General features: G+C 38.7%; 1 protein-coding gene across 7 annotated transcripts in view; it reads right to left on the bottom strand.

The window, feature by feature from the left end:
* Fut8 (fucosyltransferase 8) overlaps positions 1-23,855 on the bottom strand; it is a 227,073-nt gene that overhangs the window by 166,114 nt on the left and 37,104 nt on the right. For 3 of the 7 annotated variants that reach the window (XM_015991973.3, XM_006973134.4, XM_076550918.1), the window contains exon 2: positions 9,435-9,529. The exons of 1 other annotated variant lie outside the window; for it this stretch is intronic. The gene's annotated coding sequence lies outside the window, so the exon portion shown is untranslated. Of the gene's footprint in view, positions 1-9,434; positions 9,530-21,925; positions 22,062-22,936; positions 23,126-23,855 lie in introns of all 7 variants that reach the window. 3 more of the 7 variants (XM_076550917.1, XM_042260808.2, XM_076550916.1) reach the window with 2 other exon arrangements.

Here is a 23,855-nt window from a genome sequence, read left to right as displayed (position 1 = left end):
TATCCTTACAGGAGGATGCCCAAGACACCCAGGACCCACATGACCAATAAGGAAAGGAAGGTCCTTTGGTGGTCGCAGCTTGTTTTTAGAGGAAAGAAAAAAAGAAAAAGAAAGAAATAGTAACAATAAACAGATCCAAGGGACTCAGTCCCTTGAGGAGCAATTATGTTCCTTGACTGTTTCAGATGGAGGCCCTGCTGCGGGTGACTCTGCTATCCCCGATGATGACTGCTGCCCTCCAGAAGAACCAACATCAGCCTCAACTGATAAGATGGGAGGTGATCAGTGCTGGTACTGGTGAGATCCTCAACGAAACTGAGAAGGAGGCAGTCCCAGGCTCCTGATGGCCAGGCTTCATCTTCAACCTCTGCGATCTGGCCAGGAGACCCTGAGATGTAGATGACTGGACCCCAATCCATGAGGAAAGATACTTATGGTGATATTTTATTTGTGCTGAAATGTGATTTTATTTGTATGTTAATAAATAAAGTTACCTGAGGGTCAGAGCTAATAGCAAGCCATAGCAGAAGTCTGGCAGTGGTAGCACATGCCCTTAATCCCAATCACATGACAGGCAGATCTCTGTGTTCAAGGACACAGCCAACATGGAGACACATACCTTTAATCTCAATACCAACCATAGAGACCTGGAGGTCTGTATAGGCAGGCAGTAATGAGGAGATCATGTGGTTGGGTTTACAACCAATGAGAAGGCAGAACAGAAAGTCAATAAAAAGACAGATGCAGAGGAAGTAGGTCTCTTTCAGAGCGTCAGGAAGGGTAAGAAAGGGTTTTAAATCTCAGCTCTTAGCTACTGCTCTGACCTTTTGAGCTTTTAACTCTGCATTTGGCTCTGTGTTTCTTATTTAATAAGACCATTACATCTACAGATACTTACAAAAGTCTCTTGATTCTCTTGCTCAAATAACTCTCCAAAACAGGAGGCTTAGACCTTTTCTTACTGCAGGGAGGCTTATGAGCAGTGCTGGGAGAATGCTGCTTTTATGTAGACCATTCCGGAGTTTTTTACATAATGTAGATGAGATACCCAAGGGAAAAAAATTAAATATGCCTTGGTATCAACAATGATTTAAATGGTCTCCTTGGCTGACCACACTCATTTCCACAGTTTCTGGGCCGCTGGTGCAAAGGGGTCCCAAAATAGCTTGACCACATAGCAGCCATGACAGGCTTAGAGGCCTAGACACAGCTTCTGTGACAGGCTTACTGGCAGGCAACACCCAGATCCAGGAAAAGCCTTAAGCTGATACCACTCAGGGATCCACCCAGGGATGAGGAAGAACCTGACATCACAAACATTCCGACCACTAGATAAGGTGGCCAGATGCCCTTGAGTCTAGCACACACCTAGTTTTTGTTTTACAGATACCCCTAGACAATCAGCCAATCAGGGCCCTGGACCCTGGAAATCACCTCACCCCAAGCTCTGCTATGATAAAAACTCTGCCCCACCTGAGCTCAGGGCTCTCTGCTCTCACAGCTGCATCAGATAGACAGAGGGACCAAGCTCTGGAGCTGGAAATAAAAGCTCTTTGCTTTTACATGTGGGATTTGGTCTCTGTGGTGGTCTTTTGGGGGTCCCCACGATCTGGGCATAACACTGGTCCTTTTATTTCTGGCCTGCACTTTTGGGCCTTGGTTATGGAGAAAACAAATCAAATTCTTCAGGGTCCAAAAAGAAAAACTACAGCTCATGACTCTTTGCCATTACTATGACAGGCTCAATACTAATGACTCTTCCCTGACATAGGGGGTGAACCTCATCTGAGGTGCCAGAGCACAGTGCAAACCTTCGTACCTAACCCAAGGTGGGCTTGCTCAAAAACAGAAAGGGGGAGTTGTAGGTATGCTGAGCACATGTTGGGCTACAAAAACCAAAGATGGCGCTGAGAAGAAATGAGCTGGGTGGGGACCTAACTTGTTTACCAAAAATTATGACTGGCTCTTGGGATCAGGAGACATGATGTAGGTGCATGGTCTCTTCGTGATCATGCTAAGCTATGCCCAGAGAGGCTCGTGGATATGTGACCTTCGTTGTGATTGGTAGAAGGAAAGCTGGCATGTGGTTTGGTGCTTTATAAAGGGTGTCCTGATGCTTAATAAACGAGTTCCTGCTTGACCCAGCTCCCCAATGCTTCTGATTATCTCCAGGTACCAGGAGGTTGGGTGATGGGCCAGTGGTGCACTACCCCTCCTCAGTCTAGGTCTGCTGCGGGCAGTGGGCCTAATTCTTTGGTGGGCCAGGGGAACCCCACATATCTCCATCCTCAGAATATAATTTTGAATTTTTACTGCATGAAGTAAAACAAAAACAAATAAAAAAAAGACCTGGTTTTCCTCATAACTTTTATCCATACATTGATTCTACCTGTACTGATACTTACTACCAATAGATAGATATTATTAAAGTGAATACATGCATATAACTACATAGTGTAATCGTAAGAATTTCAATATTACCAAACAACTTCCTTTACAATGCTCACAGTATCTCTAAGAACTAATTACCATGACTCTCCACATGATTGAAAGATTTCAAACAAAATACTTCAATGACCTATTCAAAACATAAGGGAAGTCCAACAGTCAATGAGCACAGCTGTCGTTTTTATAGCCTGCTCCACTTCCCAGGATAGTTAGCATTCTCCAGTAAGACTTTTTCTAAGATCCCATGATAACAAGAATGATCAGTGACAGAACTGAGGGCAAAGAGGAGAAACTACAATCCTTCTGTTCCTTTCATTTTATGAACTCAGAAAGAAAACAGAGCACTTAACACACTCTTTAGCTTTAAATGAATTAACTGGCTGGAAAAGTGTTCCCCTTTCTAATATGCTCTTCAAATTGAAAAATATTAAATATGATCAGTCGACAAGATCAGAGCTAACAGCAAGTAGTGATCTTCACTGGTGATCTTCACTGCAGTAAAGCAAACACAGATTAACCTGCAGCTGTTACATTCATAGGTCAGCACCCAGCTGGTGGGTATCTGGACATTCTCTCTTTACTTTTTCAGTGTCAACAAAACTCTAAATAGGCCAGATAACAGTTGTTCCACAATTACAGAACTTTAGAATCTGAGAGGTAGAAAAGTCCTTACAGATTATTTCTTCCATTCTTCTCTTCCTCCAGGCCTCCCATTTTATCCATGAGAAAAGTAATTAACTGGACATAGATTTATATAGCAATTTCCTAATTTAAACATTTTATCCTGGAGAGAAGCTCATTAAGATTGCAGAAATAAACAAAACTTAAAATACTCAAGTAAACAATTCATGAGTTCCAGGAAGTTGCTTAAATTTACAAGATCTACAAGGCCCTACCCCCAAGGCTACACAAGCACTAATAAGTGCTAGAGAGAAGAGACCCTCTCACCAGCTGAGCTGTCGGTGAGTTAAGCAGGGAGCTTTAGGGATGCAGTTTTGGTGAGGTTTCACCATGCTGGAGTGGATGGAGCAGCTGTCTTTCAGTCATTCATCCTCCCTTAAGTACTGCCAATAAACTCACTAGTTCACTAAATTAGACTTGGGTGGAATTGTTACTCTGGTCTGTGGTTAGTGCCCTATCTAGGGTGAACAGACATTTGTCCATGTCTTGCCAGGAGCACTTACACAATAAGACAGTTAATTCAGAGTGGAAACTAGAACCAAGGCCTCTTGACATCCAAATTGGTATTTTTTTTTCATTACAACATACTGTTGTCGGGAATTTTAAATAGCATGAGATTTTATACTACATGGAAGCTAACAAAACCAGCCTTCTACAGTTTCATGAATACTGAGAACCCCACACAAAGTTTAAATAATGAGATATAAAATTACATGCCCCCTGTACAGTATTAAAGTGTGACTTTGTGTGTGTGTGTGTGTGTGTGTGTGTGTGTATGTGTGTGTGTGTCAGAATGACTAGAACTTATCCATAGACTCTCATCTGTAAATAGACTTTACAGACATAACCAAGTTATTAAAACACCACATTATGTTGGGGCAGGTTCTAAGTAAATGACTGCTGTCATTATGAAAAGGAAATGTGGACTCACATGCATGGATTGCTATGTGAATACTGAAGCAGAAATTGAAATTATGACATAATAAGCTAAGAAACATCAAGAATTTCTAATAACTACTGGCAGTACCTAAAAGGGGGAGGAAAGGAGGATTCTTCCTAGACCCTTCAGAGAAAGCATGGTTCTCCCAACATTCTGATGTCAGATGTCTAACTTAGAGAACTGTGAGAAAAATAAATTTTTATTGTTTTAAGCCATTCAGTTTATAATAGTTTGTTATAATATCCCTAGAAAAGTAAAACACACATGCACACACAGCTTTTGTATACATTAACTTCACATTACTCTGATAACATTATCATACTAATATATCTTTCAAATCATAATGAAATACATAAGGTTGGGTACTTAGAAAGAAAGGAGGAGTGTTTCCTTTACAGTGTGGGATCCTGAAGGTCCATACAGCATAGAACCAGCTCTGGCAAGGACCCCAGGACAGAAGGTATCGTCAGGGCAGAGTGGTTGTGAAAGGGAGCAATCACATGACCAGACAGGCAGCCACAAGAAAGGGAGAGCTCTGTTTCTAACAACCCTCTCAGGTAACCTTACTCACAGACTTTATTAAAATCCAAAATGACCTAAGGACCTCCCACTAGGCTCTATCACTTAAAGGCCCCACCTCAACCCCACCGTTAAGGTTTAGTGATCAAATATCTCCCACAAGTTTGTATATTGAATACTTAGTCTCTGACTGATCGTGCTAATTTGGGAGGTTCTGCAAAATTCAAGAGATAGTAAACCACAGATGGTTTACATGAGTAGGATAGGATTTGGTCAAAAGACTCGGGAAGGCTTGGTATTGGTGCAAAGGTCCTGATTATAAATAGTCACCAAAACTTCCAACAGTGGAGTTGTGTCTCATGAGTCCAATGAATGAAACTCACAAACAGCTAAGTGCAAAAGCAAAAGTAGTTTACTGAGTACCTGACTCACATCAAACTTACCAGAGCTCCCTCCCAAGAGAGAAAGAGTCCCAAGAATGGGTTGCTTCTAGCTGGCTCTTACTTGGAGCTTTACAAAGAACTTATAAAGGGAAGGAGAACTTGCAGGGAAGCAAGCCATCAGTCGACTATTAGCACACTGTTGGTTGCTTGTCCCTGGTGGTTTTAGAAACCAGATGTCTTTGGTTGCACTCAGCACTTAGCTATCATCAGTGGAAGCCTTCAGGATCAGGACCCCATCCTGACTGCCTGTCTAACTACAGGCCTCTAGGAGGCTTAGCTAGAAGAAATCAGTCAATGGAGAAGGGTTCTTAGGGGCACTTTGTCCCTCCCCCCCACCTCCCCCCCGGCTCTCTGATTTCTGTCCACTGTGAGAAGAAGTAGGGTCTCTGCTATACATTCCTGCTACTATGATGTTCTGCTCAAAGCACAGAAGGCCAGAAATATATGGACTAAACTTTCTGCAACAATGAGCCAAAATGTTATCTTTTCCTCTTGAAATTATTCATAGCAAGCATTTGGTCACAGAGAAGCAAAAGTAACTATTACAACCACCATACACAGGACCAACATGGAACCCTTTGGGCAAGATACACTCAAACTGTATCCAATCAACTATTCAATCAAAAACTCAACAGTTTTCAAAACCCTCGCCTCACTGTTTACACTCTCACATTACTACTCAATCCCAATCACGCCCACTCACCACCACTGAAAGGGCAAAGTTAAACAAATTTCAAATTCCCAAACTTTGGCCCTGACTTTGCTCCTTTCCAACATCAGTGAATCTCTGTCACGGCATGCGACAGTCAGTGTTGTCAACTTCACAGAATCTGGAATCTTCCGGGCACACAGGCCTCAGAGAATGTCTGTGAGGGATTATATTTAATCACTAATTGAGGTGGGAACCTTTCTTACTATGGTGGGACCGTGTCCCGGACTGGATTCTTGACTGCACAAAGGGAAAAGCGGAGTTGGGCAACAGTGTGCATTCATCACTCTGCCTTCCTTCTGATTTTGAAGGCGACGTGAGCAGCTGCTTCACACTCCTGCCACCGGGATCCCCCAACATGGTGGGTTATACCTGGAACCATAAGCCAAATAAACCCTGTTTTCTCCAGAAACAGCAACAAGAAAACGAAGACAGGATACCCTCTCTACTTCAATGAGCAACAAACTCCGCTTCGTTCTATCAATAGGATACAGAAGGCCTAACTTCTCTCCAGAAGAATTATCCTGAGTTCATCGCAGACAGCAAAGAAACTTGCCCTCTGTCCTGACAGAGGGGCATTTCTACTCTTCTAGGTGGTTACATGGCTTTCCTTAGAAACGATGACTACTTTAAAATGCTGTCAATACTCTGATAAACTGTGCAAAAACAAGTCAAAAACCTAAGACACAAGAGAAATGTTTTCTAATAATTATTGTCCTAAAAGTTTAAAAAAAAAAAAAAACCTTTAGATATTCAAAATGAAGTTGATATTGCACAATGAAATATTTCTAGTGATAGAAAAAAATTAAGCAAAAATGTTTAATTTCTTCTCTCAAAAATTTGCATAAACAACTTTAGTCACAATTTTGTAATGTTCTTATACACCAAATACTGAGAAGTAAATACTCCTTTTGTGTAAATTTTGTTTTTGTACTTCGAGTAGTATCTCAGACATTTAGCTTTTGATTAGCTAGGCTTGATAGCATTCACCAAATAAAAGAAACTGGGAATTCTGAATCCTACCAATTATTATCTATCAATATTTTTATAAATGAAATTCTGAAGAACAGAAATAACAGCATTTTAAGGAACTCTAAAAAACTAGAATTAGTTTTAAATGACATCATTTTAAGGAACTTTTAAAAATTAAAAGTAACATACTTGTGAAAGGGATTTAAATTCTATAAAATTTAAATAAATCTCAAAAATGTTTTGAGATTGTAAAGCAAAATATAATTATTACATTTTCCAGCTATATATTCAATATCCCCATTTTATTTGTTTGCAAAATAAGATCATATCTCAAATTATTTATAAATGGTCTATATTATCTTAAAATCAACTGGAAAGAAAATAAATTAAAATTGAGTTTTAGAAACATTAAACAAGTAGTGTAGCCTTAATCTCACCCAGAGCCAAGTAATGATTCTGGAGGAGAGGGGATCATAGACATCATGAGCTATCTTGGAAATGAAATTAATCTAAATGCAGAATTAATTTATATCTCATACAGACCTTTATATAGCATAAAAGTAATTGTATTAATATTTTAATATGTCTGTTTTTATTTGACCTGTCACATGAAGTGAGGTGTGGAATTTTTCACTTATACTGTCATGCTGTTTTTCAATTTTAGAATACTGAATTTCAGATTTTCAAGATGATCAAGCTGTACTCTATGTCAAAAGAATCTCTAAAGTGCTCTAATGCACTTATTTAAAACATGCTCCTTGATGGGCCAGCAAGATGGCTAAGTAAAGGCGCTTGTTGTCAAGCCTGATAACCTGAGCTCAACCCCCAGGACCCACACAGTAAAAGGAGAATGCCAGCTCCTCCCTCAAGGTGTCCTCTGACCTCTACACTCCCACAGTGGCATAAATGGCACACACACACACACACACACACACACACATGCACGCACGCACGCACGCACGCACGTACGCATGTATACACCTACTCTCTAAAAAGGAAAAAAGAAACATTCTCTGATAACACACTAAAACTAATACTGCCATATGTCTACTGAGCGTCTATGAAAGGTACAAAATTCATCTAAAAATATTCAGGAATGAAAACAGTGGCATTTACAGTGCCCAGTATAATAGCAGGAATCTCTACCAAGCAACATTAGCATTCTCTGACTCAGAACACTACATTTTCTCAGGGTCTTTTTATTTCTACAGCAAATAATGAACAACTTCCTTAAAATATTCAAATAGCTTTTCAAGCTACTTTTGAGATTATTAATTTAGCTCAAATGTTCATTCAGGAAAATTCTAATTAACTTTTCTATGCTAAACAGAAGTCCTGTTTAACTAAAATTTTAAAATCAGGAATTGCTTATTATTTGACTTTTATAAACTGGTAACTTTAGGCTTATTCTGCCTATACATGTCTGATCTAACACTATGCTCAACATGAGGAAACACTGCAAGCTCCATGACAGCCTACTTCTCCTTCTAATAACTGTGCACCGCTTCTCTTACTTCCACAAATGACCATAATCCCCTGCCCAATGTCTGTTAGATTTCTTTCTAATTTCTTTTTAATAACATTTTCAGTGCCAGGCATGGTGATGATGCATCTAATCCTAGCAATTAGAAGGTGGAGGCAGGAAAACTAAGCTTAAAGGCCAGTTTGATCCATATAACAAATCCCTGTCACAAAAAAAAAAAAAAAAAAAAAAAAAAAAAAAAAAAAACAAAAGGAGGCTAGGCCAAGCCTTTGCCTAGCATGTACAAGCTACTAATTCAGTATCCAGCACTCCAGGGGGGAAAGGTTTAAAAAAAAAAAGCAATCCTAGCCCCCACCAAAAAAGTTGACAGTTGAATCAATATGGTCTCTTTTAACAACAAAAAGTTATTTATTTTAAAAAAGAATATGAAGTCATGTTATCTTTTTAAACGCATGACTCTGAAAGTTTTACTATCAACACAAACTTGAAATAACCCAAATGCCCATCAACTAGTAATAGATAAACTAATTGTGGTGAACCCACACAGTGAATACTACTACACAACTGAGAAGCAACTACTATACCCAGGACCATGAATAGCATACAAATGCATTATATTATCAAAGAAGCAGACTCCAAAGGCTGAATACTAGACAGCCAATTTAAGTACATACTGGGAAAGGTAAAACAGATCTACAGGCAGGAAACAGATCCACACTGCCGAGACTGTGGTGAAAGGATGGAGGCTAACTACAACGGAACATGGGTGAAGCTAGAAACTTGTGGACCTGTTTTCACTGTGGTGATGACAACGGATGCCAGGACTCTTAGCATTAACATTAAAGCAGAGATGTTCAAGTATGACTTAATGTTCATGTGTAGACAGTTTTGAGACATCAGAAGTTCGTAGGTGAGTTTATTTTCATTATCAACTATGCCACACAACAATTACCAAAGTTCAATATAGAAAACGTAGACACAACTTGTTTTACTGAGTTCAAAACTTGAAAGTCAAAGCCATTAAAAAGTAACTTGCTTATGAGTTTATGAAGGACAGATTATACTTGGTAGGCAGGCAGAAAACATTTCCCAACTAATAATGCATAATTCACTGGAGCTTGGGCTAACTTGGCCTTCCTACTACTGGTACATACCCATGTAGCTTTAAAAACAAAATCACCAATGTCCCAAAATATTAAAATAGAAACAGGGAAGTGCTAGTCACAAAAATATACTAACCTGAATTTGCTCAGTTAATCAATAAAGATGAAAAGGATTTAATCTTGAATGAAAACACCACGAGGGTCATAGACAGCCTAAGCCAGAACAGCAACCTGAAATAAAAAAAAAAAAACTAAATTAATTCACCTCCTCAACTTTCACTTAGCATCATTATGCTTTTTTATTTACTTCCTTGTGGCAGTCATAAGGAAATGTTTGTATTCTGTATTAACTAATTCTGCAACCATCATTTTCCAAATGCCAAGAAGGAATTGAGTTTTCATTCTGCAAATTATAAAACCCAGTTGTACTCATTGTCTTAATTTGTCTCATATCCCATCCCAAAAAACAAGTCAGCCCCACAACAGCTCCTTCCCAGTCACAAATATCCCTCTTCCCAGTCTACAGTTCAAAATGTACATCCTCAAAACCTCAACTACTTCTACATCTTTGTTTCTCCCTCCTCCTACACAAACTTCCACTCAAACTAATTTAATCTGCTTGCTTTCCACAGAATCATTTTATTATTCCCAGCTGCCATCATTCAGTGAACCTTCTTGGCATATAAAAGAAGATACTGTAAATTTTACTTTGTTGACTGTTAAGTAATTTCATACTCCTATAAATACTGAGTGTTAGAGCCGGGCGGTGGTGGCGCATGCCTTTAATCCCAGCACTCGGGAGGCAGAGGCAGGCGGATCTCTGTGAGTTCGAGGCCAGCCTGGACTACCAAGCGAGTTCCAGGAAAGGCACAAAACTACACAGAGAAACCCTGTCTCGAAAAACCAAAAAAAAAAAAAAAAAAAAAATACTGAGTGTTTCTGGAATTTCACCCCCCCCCCTTTTTTTTGAATTTTCTTTTCCGGGTACTGCTTTTAGTCTTTCTTTAGAGGGATCATATGATGATCTAAGGTTGGCTTCACTGGTGAGCCACAACTCTTCTGAACACTCCTTTTTTTTTTTTCATTCTTTGTCAATTAAACTATATAAGTAAGCTTTTTAAAACTGTTTTAAGAATTCTATATTCAATTAATCTTTGCTAGACTATTTCTGCCATAGTCCTGTACATGTACTTCATATACATGATGCATGTATAATCTTATAGAACCTTCTAATGAGGGAACCTCTATCCTACTTCTTGGTTGCTGGCTCTCCATCACCTATTACCATGTTTGACATAAGTAAGGAGTAAGTATGATTCATAGACGAGTGGAATGGTTTTAACGAATATTCACTGCATATATATGTATACGTCACTTAGTACAAAAACCCAGTAACACTACACTCTGTGGCAATATCTTTCTCTCAGTAGTCCTACTCTTGTGTTAAGATGTGATTATTCTTGAAATGACATTTAATTGTGAGAAGTAGGATTGACATTTACTATCAGAAGTGGTTTTTCCTCCAGTGACACTGAAACCCATGGAAACTGATTAATTGGAAGAAGCACCATCCCTTTACCTCCTGTACAATCAAGAGCCCAATTACTTTAATTTCCAAGAGTACCACTTCAAGTTCTGAGGGATAGCAGGCTATGAGAACCTTCAATAAACTGCCGTTAACATAAATCCTTTTGTGCAGTGCATTGCTATTTACATTATCTCATCTCATCTGAATCCATTTGAAGGGGACCGACAGGAACTCTGAAAAGATCATAAATGTACAACCGATACATAAACATGAAATCTAAAATCTACCGAGATTCACTACAGTTCTTTCCCGAAACTTCACCTAAAAGCTTTTGCCAACTTTCCACAATAAATGAAATGTGTAGAACTTACATCTACTGCCACTGTGAAATGACCAGATTTACCAGATTTACCTTCTGATGGTAAACAACTGCAAAGTTGTGTGTGTGTGTGTGCGTGTGTGTGTGCGCGCGCGCGCCACTTTCCAGATCTTGAACAAAAATGAGTGTGATCTGTATTGCTTGAAAACTTGAAACAACCAGAAAGTGTCTACAAGCACTTTGTCTTTACATTGAGAGCCGTGTTCTACCCACCACTGCAGACAGACTCAAACAGAAAACAGGAGCTGTGCTGACTCTTAAGAAGCAAAGGTCCAAGTTCACTGTAACGAAATGGCAAGGATTCCAGAATAGATACTGGAAAACAAAGAGCTTTACAGACAGACAAAGGCTACATTTCTATACTGGGGTCCATTTGCATCTCAGACTTAATAGTAATCCACACACATTTAGGCATGTGTCCATTAATCAAGGGAATAAAAAACAAATTTGGCATTTGTCAATTGAGAGTTCTATCAAGCAAAGACAGAGGGTTTAGTGATACATTGAATAAAATGGCCCAAAATAAAGACTGTTCTCTAACAACACTGAGAGTTCTTTAAAAGTAAGCATTGAAGGATAGATAATCTAATCTTCAGTCTAACACCGGTAACCATCAACCGAAAAGGGGAAACCTCATGCTTCCCAGGCATGTGGTGTTCAGAAGGGATGTGGCTTGGTGTGAAGCAGGCCGTAGATCACATGACACCCCCATAAACAAAGACTAAAAGCAGGAACCAAGAAAGGAAATTCCAAATAATGTGAATACATCCCAGAAAAACTCAGGAGTATTTATAGGAGTACGGAATTATTTAACATCCCACAAAGTAAAATTTATAATCTCCTTTTTAATGCATATTAAGCATCAACTGATTACTAAGCAAATTTTTTAAAAATTATAAAGACAATTTCTAGAGCCTTAATGAGAGAAAATCAATCAAAACCAACCTAGAATTGATAGTTGACAGGAAACTAAAGTTAAAACACTAAAGTTATTATATACATATTTCATATCTTCTAGAAGACAAGAGAAAGACTATATATATTAGTAAAGATATGGAAGAGAAAAGCAATGACCCAAATGAACACCTAGGCATACACACAAAAATGTCAGAGATGTTCTACCAGATACTTGGTAATTAGTTTTCTATTCTGTCTGGTTGGCTAAGATCATATTCTTAGTCTACAGGAGCTCGAGGTTTTATACTGTTCCCTAAATTCCTTTGGGGTTGACTCCTCAGCCTCAAGAACCTTCTTCATAGACATATGAGGTATAATATAGTACAGTAACTTGAACAATCATAGGCTCACTTGTTACCTGTCTTTCAGGAATCAGTTTTTATTGCTTGATGGCAGTGTCTTAAAAATTGTCATTTCCACTCCACAGGAGGGAAAATAGGCCAAGTACTAGAAATCTAGCTAACTTCCCAAGGCTAGTAAAGTCATGGATCTTTTTTTTTTTTTTTTTTTTTTTTTTTTTTTTTTTTTTTTGGTTTTTCGAGACAGGGTTTCTCTGTGTAGCTTTGCGCCTTTTCCTGGAACTCACTTGGTAGCCCAGGCTGGCCTCGAACTCACAGAGATCCGCCTGGCTCTGCCTCCCGAGTGCTGGGATTAAAGGCGTGCGCCACCACCGCCCGGCCAAAGTCATGGATCTTATAAAAAGAATCTCCTATCACTACTGTGATAGGCCAGCACAATTCCTAACTACACTAAATCCTGTCCTTATACTCATAGGTAAGTGTAGTTACAGCCCCTCATCAAAGCTCTTCTTTACAGCAAATGGAGACCATCACAAAAAACCACAACTGAACACAATGTAGAAATCACTGAGATAGGAATCATGTGAAACCAGAAATTATGGCCACATTAGAAACAAAAAACATATAAGAGAAACATAATAAGTGATAGAAAAATATGATTTATAAAATGGGCAAATATCATTGTTCAAGAAATACTCGGCAGTAAACAATAATAAAAAGACAACATAAAAAACCCATATTAGACAAAACATAAGCCGAATAGTTTCTCTATTCGAAATATATACCTATGACCAAAGTTGCAACATGTGATCTCATAACTGTTCAGAACAAACACATGAAAGATGTTATTCATTTCAGAGGAAATAACACACCTGATGATCACTTGCGGTGCTGGAATTTGTTCTAGTTTGTGTCTGTGCTGTGATAACCACTCACTCCAAGGCAACACGGGAAGCTGGGAGCAGGACTGAAGCAGGGACCATGGAGGGACTCTACTTGCTGGCTTGCTTCCCTGACTTGCTCAGCTTCCTTCCCTGCTCAGTCCAGGTGCACCTGCCTACCCTCCCACATCAATCAGCAATCAAGAAAATGCCTCACATACGAGGCCACGCCCATAGAGCCAAATCTTCAATTAAGGTTTGTTCTTCCCAGATCGTTCAAGTTCATATCAAGTTTACAAAAAATTAATCAGCAAAAAGAATCCATGTCCAATATTATGAAATATGCCTATAATCTGGCCAAAAGTAAAACTACTAAAGGAAGAAAGACAAACAAATCTTTAAAACGAAATAAATTATCTCTGTAATAGGTAAAATTTAAACTATTTCCTTTTTAACAAAATGCATTAAAAAAAGAAAAGTAAGTTATGAATCACAGGTTTTACATTCAGTCTGTGGTGTTGAATTGTCAGTCATTTTCCATATTGTTAGAAAGAAAAATGACTGTGAGTTACAATGAATAAATCCTAGATGGGAAGAGAAAAACAGCGACTGATCCACTCATGCTCATCTTTAAAGAAATGATAAGTCCTAGTCTAAAAAAGGAAACATAAAAACCACATATGAAATGAAGAAAAAAAAACTAAGCTTATGGGGAATTACATATTTAACAGATGACAGAAAGAAACTGTCTGAAGTAAAATTGGCCATTTTTGAGAAAAACAGTTCTCTTATAGGGAGGAAAGGCTGTAAACATGTCTAAAATAAAAAGCTGACTATGACTCAGTCACAACTGAATCTTATAAAACTAATGGTCCTTGGGCTATTTAAGGCATCTCAAAAGTCTGACTTCAGAGAGGATCAGATGAGACTGTATCTACAGATTATATGGATGAGACTACCCAGACTGACGGCAGCAGCTCACAAGAAGCTGCTTGCTATATGTAATCTCCCTACTGGAAATGTATCAACCTAAACAGAGCATGAAGGTACCCTGAGCTGGCTCAGACATAAAAAGCAGTAAAGTAGCACATCATCAGTGCTCCCTAGCTATGGTCCACCGTGTTAAAGAGGGCTGAATGAGCAAGTCTCAAAGAGAAGACCGTAGTGATGCTGGCGGCCTCTACTGCTCCACTTCCCACCTCTCTTAGCGCATTAATATTCCACTGAGGCTGCTGTATCGATAGAGCTGCATTTTTCTTGCAAAGGAAAATAGGTAAGGGAGGTGATATCCATGGGGAAAGAAAGTATTTCATGCTAATAACAACAAAAGGGGGTGAAAGAGTACACAGAGTGCTTGGCTAGCATGAATGAGGCCAAGTTCTATTTCCAGCACCAAATAACCAGGCATAGTGGTATCCACCTGTAATTCCAGCACTCACGAGGTAAAGGAAGGAGGATCAGAAGCTAATATCATCCTCAGCTATACAGCAAACCTGAGGACAGCCTGGGATACATCAGATCTTGTCTTAAATGAATGAATGAATAAATAAATAAATAAATAAATAAATAAATAAATAAATAAATAAATAAATAAATGGCTAAAGTGTTAGGAATAAAAAAAAATCTGAAAAGTCTATCCCAGCACTATTTTCACAAAACTGAATTATCATAAGATTGCCAAATTCATATTTCTTAGTAAATAAATGCTAGCCTATAAGTATCCTGACAACATTATTTTAAAGTAAAGTAAGAAGTTAGTCACCACCTCGTTATCCTCTGTCCTTTTTTGAAGTCATCTACTTTGTTAAAATAACACAGTACTAAGCCAGGCCTCAGGGTGCAAGCCTATCACCCCAGCTACTCAGGAGTCTGAGACTGAGAAGGATTCAAGTTCCTTCCTACCTGAAAAACTTAGGAAGATGCTCAACAGTGAAAGGTAAAGATTTAAAAGGCTGGGGATACAATTCAGTCATAGGGTATTTGCCTATCATTCATAAGGTCCAATATTCAACCCCCAGAGGCACAGAAAAATAAGAAAAAAATGATTAGTCTGTCAACTTGACTTATGAAATTTTGTCTACTTTATCCCTAATTAACGGAGCCCATTTAAATGCTTGCTCATGTTACCTAGGTAAAACTGTCTTTAAATTTTTAAGTTCCGTATGACATTACAAAATGAGCTCAAACTATGCTGAAAATCATTAAAGTAATTTAAGTGACTTCTGTCATCCTTAAGTCATATACTTGTTCAAATCTTAGAATCACCTAAAATACAAATAAGAATTCTGAAAACCTAGAAAAGAAAATTATATCAATTATCTCATAATTAGCATCCTTTTATAGTGATTATCCTCTCAGTTAATCTGAAATCAGAGGGCAAAATACTGAAATTTCCATCATTTATAATACCACCACTCCTTCAACTTTCCCGTGGGGCACAGATTGAATTTCTAAGTCTTTTTTAACTTGCCATGCCATGTAATTGGCTGCTTTCCCACCACATCGCCACAAGACTCTGCACACTATAAGGAGCCTGTTATTCATCTTTTTACTCCTTAGTGAATTCTAGCACAATATCTTAAAACAGCATGTTTGATATTTCTTCACACCAATATCCTTACCTATCTCACAAAGCAACTGCAAAGACAAAACAGCAGAATTATCTGTGAGAACATTGTGTGTAAAATAGAAATGCTTTGTAGCTATCAAACGGAATTCATCTCCCTGTTAGCTATTGCTATGCTAAGCCTTGGCTGGCAAGCAGTGACACGCTCTAGGAACAGAGCTGAACAATGGGCCCTTAGGACCCACCAGGGTTCAATGGTGGCTCCACAACCTTCATCTCCAGGGCCTCCATTCGCAGGTTCTGGAGCTCGACTGAAGAGTGTTAGAATCATTTGTTCATGACCCTCCCGCCCTACCTGTCACAGCACCCTCACCACTCCAAACACCATTTAGAGTTTTTATGGTTTCCTGTACTAGTTCCACTACCATTTCCAAGTCTGTATAGCTCAAAACAACTGACTGTTTGCTGCTTAAGTTTGACTTAGTTGGCTGATTTGCTACAATCTTCAAGCTCTGTTACCTCTTACCAGGGAAGACAGAAAAGCATAATCAATACATCAGGGTATTCTGACCTTTAATACTATTTCTGTGATACTATTAAAAAAAAAATCACTTACATTCCCATATATCCCCCCTCCCCCCCCCCCCCCCGACTGAGGACTGAACCCAGGGCTTTGCGCTTGCCTAGCGCTCTACCACTGAGCTAAATCCCCAACCCCCCATACACCTTTTTAAAAAATTTAGTCAAGACAAATGCATAATATTACCTATGCTAACTTATGTCTCATCTGAATATTTTCTATTCATCCAACAGCATAATCACAAGCTTTAAAAAGTGAAAATCTATACCAGATGCAAGGAGAAATTAAGAAAAACTGGTATCTAATAAAACAATACAAGATGTAAATGATATAATCAATAAACAAAATACTATTATATTCAATTTATGAAACTGCACTTTATACACTGGTCGAGAAAATAACCTCATTTTAAGATATTCACAAGAACTGACATATTTAAGGTCATATAAGTCTCAATAAATTCAATAAAGTAGAAAAAACAAGCTATGTTCCCCTATCATGCAATAAAAATAAATATGCAGGCAAAACAGTCATACATATAAAAATAAATAAATCTTTTTAAGAAATAAACTGCATGGGCTTAAGAGAAACTGAAGATGCTATAGGAAAATAGTGAACCAAAGAATAGATCAATAGAAATTCTCATTTCAGAATAACCAAGTCCAGCCAGGCATGGTGGCACACACTTTAATCCCAGCACTCAGGAGGCAGAAGCAGGAGAATCTCAGTGAGTTCAAGGCCAGCCTAGTGTACAAAGTGAATTCCAGGACAGTCAGAAACCCTGTCTTGAAAAATAAAAATAAAAACCAGAATAACAAAGTCCACAGGGAAACCAGACATTTACACAGTGTCAAGAATTTCCTCACAAGATATTTGCTAGTTACAAAGAAAAAATGGCAGATAATTAAAATTACTATCACTGTAACAGTACTCATGTGCTTCCAGATCTAACACCTTGAGAAGGACATACATAAAGACTATGGGTGTCTCAGCTGAAATACATAATCAAATTTTAGTGAGAAGAAACATGTAAGTGTAAACTGAAGGACATCCCCAAAGAGCTAGCTAGGCCTATACTTCAAAAAGCAGGTGTCACGAAAGGCGAAGTTATTTCTCCAACTAAAGAAAACAAAACAATGAGAACTAATTTGATGCTGGGCTAGGAAAAACATTGTTTAGTTTTCCTATATAATTTGGTTAATTGGTGAAATTTAAAGTTATAGGCAGACTAAATAAAATTTAGTAAATATACATAGAAATTAAATGCTAATATCTGTAGACAATGTCCACTGGTTAATTCTGGAGAATGTCTCATACTTCACAAAATAAAACTAAAGTTTAAGTGAATCTGCTAATTTTCCAATAGTTCAGAAAAATAATAATGTTTACAATAAAAAGAAAATTATATAGGAAATATGGCAATATATTTAGAAACTGGATGAAAGAGAAGAATTACTTGATTATGTTAGCACTACTCTTTTTTCAATTTTAAATCATTTTAAAATTATAAAAGCCTTTTGGGGGTGTAATTTTTTACAAATACACTCTATGCCTGTATTCCCAGAATTCCACAGACTGCAGTCAAGGTCACCCAAGATAGCATAGTGAGTTCTAAGCTAGGCTGGGCTATGTCCCAAAAAAGTAACAACAACCCCACACACATCTTAAGGTCACTACAGACAATCTGAGGACTGAAACAAGAACTGCAGAAGAGACCCAGCTGAAGGGCAGAAAACATTCCGCTCCACCGTAAATTCCAAAATCCAATGGCACACAGCAACAGGAGCTGATGGTGTCTGTCTGGGTCTCCCTCTCTCTGACTCACTCACAGATCCAGTGAGGTCCTGCCACACACGAGGGACAAATGATTGAACACGCACATACATAAAGAGCACTCAAATCTGCAGGATGAAAGCAAACCAAGAGCCGTTCCTAAACAACTAACTCCTCATTTCCACTAACATCGTAACCAGTCCCCAATGAAGAAAAAGGAAGAATACAGGAGTTGCTCTTACTTTCGTGTGGATGAGACAGAGGTTTAGAATCCTTTCCCCTTTCTTCTCCAGCTCCCAAACTCCAATATCAAATCCTTAGCACCTCAGAACTGAGGGATAAAATGTCTAACAAGTGTAATTATCCTTCATTTTCTAAACTTAGATCCAAAAAAACCACTCAAACCTATGATACTCAAAAACTAAAAAAATATATCCACAAATTCACTACAGTTTATGGATCCACTAGGATTCCCAAAATCATTTCAGGGAGCCAGAAGGCAAAACTGTTCCACAATAGTACTGAGCTACTATTTGCTGTTTTTGCAGCTAACATCTGTATCAATACAAAAGCAAAAGAAACCAAGGTACTGACACCAAACTATGTGTGTGTGTGTGTGTGTGTGTGTGTGTGTGTGTGTGTGTGTGTGTACATGCCACAGTGCCACAGTGTGCATGTGAAGGTCAGAGAACAACCTGTAGGAGTTGGTTTTCTTCTTCTACTATGTAGCTCCAGAAGACAGGGGATCAAGCTCAGGTCCTCAGGCTTGGCGGCAAGCACTCTTCCCCCACTCAGCCATCTCATCAACCTGACAGCCTTCTCTTCTAATGAGATGTTAATGAGACTGGTGCCATTAACAAGTACAATTTTTTTATGTTTTGGTTTTTTGAGACAGGGTTTTTGGAACAGTCCTGGCTGTCCTGGAACCCACTCCATAGACCAGGCTGGCCTCGACCTCACTGAGAGATCCACCTGCCTCTGCCTCCCAAGTACTGGAATTAAAGGCGTGCGCCACCACTGCCCAGCAACAAGTGTAATTTTTAATACTGTGCAAGTATTTGGAATATCTATACAATTTAGTGAACCAGTATTTTCCAAATGACCCAAACTTACTTTTACAAAACTACTCAAGGCACAGTCTAGTGAGATGGTTCAGCAGTAAAGAACAAATGCTGCTCTTGCCGAGGACTGGCGTTCCCAGGTCAGGACCAACCTGGTTTCCCCATCTACTATGTCTCAAGTATGTGCTGTCTTCCACAGCAGGGTCTTACCACCAAGTTGTGGAGGGGAACTAAGAGCAATGGTAATAGTCTGTAATACAGGGACTAAAGGACACTGCTGAAGATCAATTCAAAAAGGCAACACATACCTGTCTCTGGGCTTTAATAATACCCAGGGGAAGGATGGTCCTCCCATTATAGGGAACCTCATTTAAACTCCTTTTATGTATGGAAATGTCTATGTTTTAAGAAGCCTCTACAGTAATGTTTCCCTATGGCTTTGTCAAAGGTCATTAGTGCCAGCCATCCCTCCTCATACTCTCTCCTCTATCCGGCCCTGCCATCTCCCACCCCACTGAGCCCCTCCTGTTCCATTATTCCCCTTTCCCCTTCATACCGCCTGCATTCTATCCCACTTCCCTCAAATTCCAAGTCCTGCAATGGGACCTAACTAGTGTTCTGCCTTCCGTGGGTACCCCAATGGATGTTATGGGAGTAACCAGCCACTTTTTGACTGGATTTAAAACCTGTGCTACAAGATGAAACTCATACCTTGTACCAAAAATTGTGCCAAAACCATAGGTCCTAGGGGAGAATCTAATACTGTTATTCTGCTAAATGGATATAGTAATAAACTGCCTCCTCCTAAGTTTTATCTTCCTACCCATAGATTATTACATCTCCCAACCCTCATCAGAGAAGCTTCTTTCTACAATAAAGGGCAATGACTACAAAGACCCACAACTCGTCAAGCAGCCGAGAATAAGGGACTGGAGAGCGTCCACTTGCAAGGGTCGGCTATCTCACACCCTCTCCCCACTAGGTTCGGGGATCACATTGGAAGAGGGGAACAGATCTGTCGCACATTTGAACTTGCGGTAGCTGTCGCTGCTTGCACAAGACCTGCAAAAGATCAACCAGCCCGAATCCCAGCACAGACAGGGGAGGGGCTCGTGAAATGCCACCCGAGCTGAAGAGCTACTGGCAGTTGATGGCTGCTAGGGGAAGGAAAGTAAGATTTCTTCAGGGATGCCAACTTTGGGAGACTGCCGATGCTCCAGCTGATGGTCCTACACCCATGTACATACAAGCAGCACTAAAAGGACTCAGGGCGTTTTTTTTTAAAGAACACATGAAGTAGTAGGGAGAGTGGAGGAAGAAACTAGGTAAGGAATTGTAGGGGAGTGAGAGGAAAGTAGATTTGATCAAAATGCATTAAATGTGTGTATTAAATTCTCAAACAATAACTAGTATTTTTAAATGCAAAAACAAATCCATGTTAGCATCAGTCACATGTGTGATCCCTGAGGATTAAAAACCAGTGTGTATGGCAAACATTCAGGCTTGGCATCTAGCAAACTGAGCATCCTTCAATGTAAAAGTAGACAAGTCACTGTGAAGGAACTAGTTATTCCTAAGACCCATTTGGAACTAATAATGAACTATCTCTTTACATGAAAAAAAAATACGTATAAATGGCAATTCTATCCCTCAGCCAGCCCATATTAAGTACCAAATAGTAATTTATTAACTATTCCTAACTACAGTTTAGAAATATAGGAAAATATATGAGTTGTGAATGTATGTATATGTATTTATATTCTGAGATACAGGCTATGGTCATAGGAAATTTTCTGTCTCATTTCTCATGAGAACAAGGATTTCATGGCAGCCTTGCAGAGGGGCAGTTTTTCAGCAGCAGAATCAGAATTTAAGAACAATGACAAGAAAGATCAATGGTTCCTACCAGGGAATGTGGCATTCCTCCACAAAGTATCATTCACTTCCTAAGTAATGTGAATAAAGCAGGAGAAAGGTTTCCACACTGGCAACTTCTATTCTACAGAGTACTTAATTCTATGGTGCTTACAAGTCAAAGACTACACCACAAGTTAATTTAATGTGCTACAGAAAACATATCTTTAACTTTATCTACTTAAAATTGGGAACACAAAACTAAAAATATAATGTTTAAAGCCAAATTGGCATATTTATGGTTTAAATTATTAACTAACACATGAAGTTACAAATGCTACATTTATTTGGAGCAGAAAAATCTACTGTCAAATTAATTAAGTACTGTTATATACCATGTTGGTAAAGTGTTCTCACCCAACAATTAATATATATACTCCATGCATTTGATTTTATAATATTAAATAAAATATGATTAGAAAATCACTTTAAGAAAAATATATAAGTCCAATGAGAACAGTAGTAATAATTACAGCAATGGTCTATTAGGTGTATGCAATTAACAACTACAATGTTGATATATTTAAATTATTCCATTCAAATCTCAATAATTCTGTAAGTTGGCTATCAATCTACTTTATACATACAGATGCAAAGTTTAATAATTTATTCATTTTATTTTATGAATAAATTTTATTTTATTTTATTTTATGTATGTGACTATGTGTGTATATATATACACTACTTACATGCAGGTACCCAAGGAGGCTAAGAGAGAATGCCAGAACTTTTGGAACTGGAGTTACAGGCAGGTGCTGGGAGCCAAGTTAGGGTCCTCTGTAAGAGCATCAAGTGCGCTGAACCACTGAGCCATCTCTCCAGCCCCTAGTAAGTTTTTACATTCAAAGTTACACAACTCATGAAGAACAAGGTATGCTATCAAGGCCAGGATCTTACTCATTTCACTACATAATGAAAAACCTAGGAACCATACATTTGGGGTCGGGGAGTACAAACCTTGGCCTTAAAAAGAGATTCATAGCCTAATATGTACTCAGCAAATATTTATTAAATTTAAAAAATTTGCCTAACCAAGTCACAGTGTCTAGGGACACATGCCTGAACAATAAAATACAGCTCACCATAAAAATGAAAACAGTGGCTGCTGCTGGGAAAGGAAGCAGTCATACCTGAGTGCTCTTTAAGCTAAACCGGAGTTCTTTCTACTGGTAGTTCCAGTCTATTCTTTAACTAGTACCCTACTACAGAATAAGCTCCATTGCTAAGGAGTTTTGAAGAAATGACTACTTTCACAGAATCAACAAAAATTCTACAACATAACCCTGGAACAACTTGTCATACAATGCTATCAGAGGTGAGTAGTGGCATGTTGAAAGAATTCAGAACGTCTTAAAGAACGTGACAGCATTGGGTTCTCACTGTTCAAAGATGGAACTCTATGAACTTCACTAGCCACAGTAATTGCAGGGAACTAAAATCTAAATATGTTTGACTATGGAAGTTAATGAAATGTTAAAACAAAACCAAAAACACCTAACACTTCAAACACTCAGGGAATAAACTCACTATCTTCAACCTTAGTAAATAAAAATTAAGAAGTAAACATTTATTCTCTTTGTGAGTTTTACTAGCCAATAATCAAATAAATAAATAGAGTATTCTATGGAAGTATCCTTCTTACAAGGAACAATTTAGAATATCCCCATTTTTCAACCCCACAAAGAATTAATGGATCTTACATCAGAAAGTCATCCAACATCACATGCCTCCTCAGGTTTTACAAACAGATCACATCAATTCTAATCAAATCTGGATTCAGCTGGAAATCTTCAGAGCATACAGACAACAGAGATGCATGTTGAATTATATTATCATATATAATCGGCAAAATTCAGTCTGTGGAAAACTGTAGACCCAGAGCTCGGCAGCTAAAATTAAAAGAAAAGGGAGAAAAGCAGAAGAACGTGTAGATTAGGAGTTCAAAAAACACCAAAAGAAAAAAGTAAGACTAAGTCGCAGTGTCTAGGGACACATGCTTGGACAAGAAAAATACAGCTCACCATACAATGCAAGCAGTGACTGCTACTGGGTAAAGGAGCAGTTATGACTGAGAGGGCACATAGGAAGCTTGTGTGGGAGCTGACAAGTTCTGGGTAGTTGTTCTAAATGTGTTCTCTTTTAATACATGATGTAGTAGTATTGTGTTCCCCAAAATATTGTGTACTCTAATAAATTTATCTGGGGTCAGAGAACAGACAGCCACTAGATACAAAGGCTAGAAAATGGTGGCACTCACACCTTTAATCCTAGCATTCCAGAGATAGAAATCCCTCTGGATCTCTGTGAGTTCAAGGCCACATTGGAAATAGCCAAGCATGGAGACACCCACCTTTAATCCCAGAAAGCCAGCCTTTAATCCCAGGGAGTGGAGGTAGAAAGCAGGAAGATATATAAGGTGTGAGGACCAGAAACTAGAAGCTTTTGGCTGGTTAAGCATTTGGCCTGGTTAAGATTCAGGCTTCTAGCAGCAGTAATTCAGCTGAGACCCATTCCGGATGAGGACTCAGAGGCCTCCAGTCTGAGGAACAGGACCAGCTGAGGAACTGGTGAGGTGAGATAGCTGTGGCTTGTTCTGTCTCTCTGATCTACCAGCATGGA

Source organism: Peromyscus maniculatus, chromosome 14 (assembly GCF_049852395.1).
Source record: "Peromyscus maniculatus bairdii isolate BWxNUB_F1_BW_parent chromosome 14, HU_Pman_BW_mat_3.1, whole genome shotgun sequence".
In the NCBI taxonomy this organism is placed as follows: Eukaryota; Metazoa; Chordata; class Mammalia; order Rodentia; family Cricetidae; genus Peromyscus; species Peromyscus maniculatus.
Note: the sequence above shows the minus strand (reverse complement) of the source record. Positions and strands in the feature narration are given on the sequence as shown.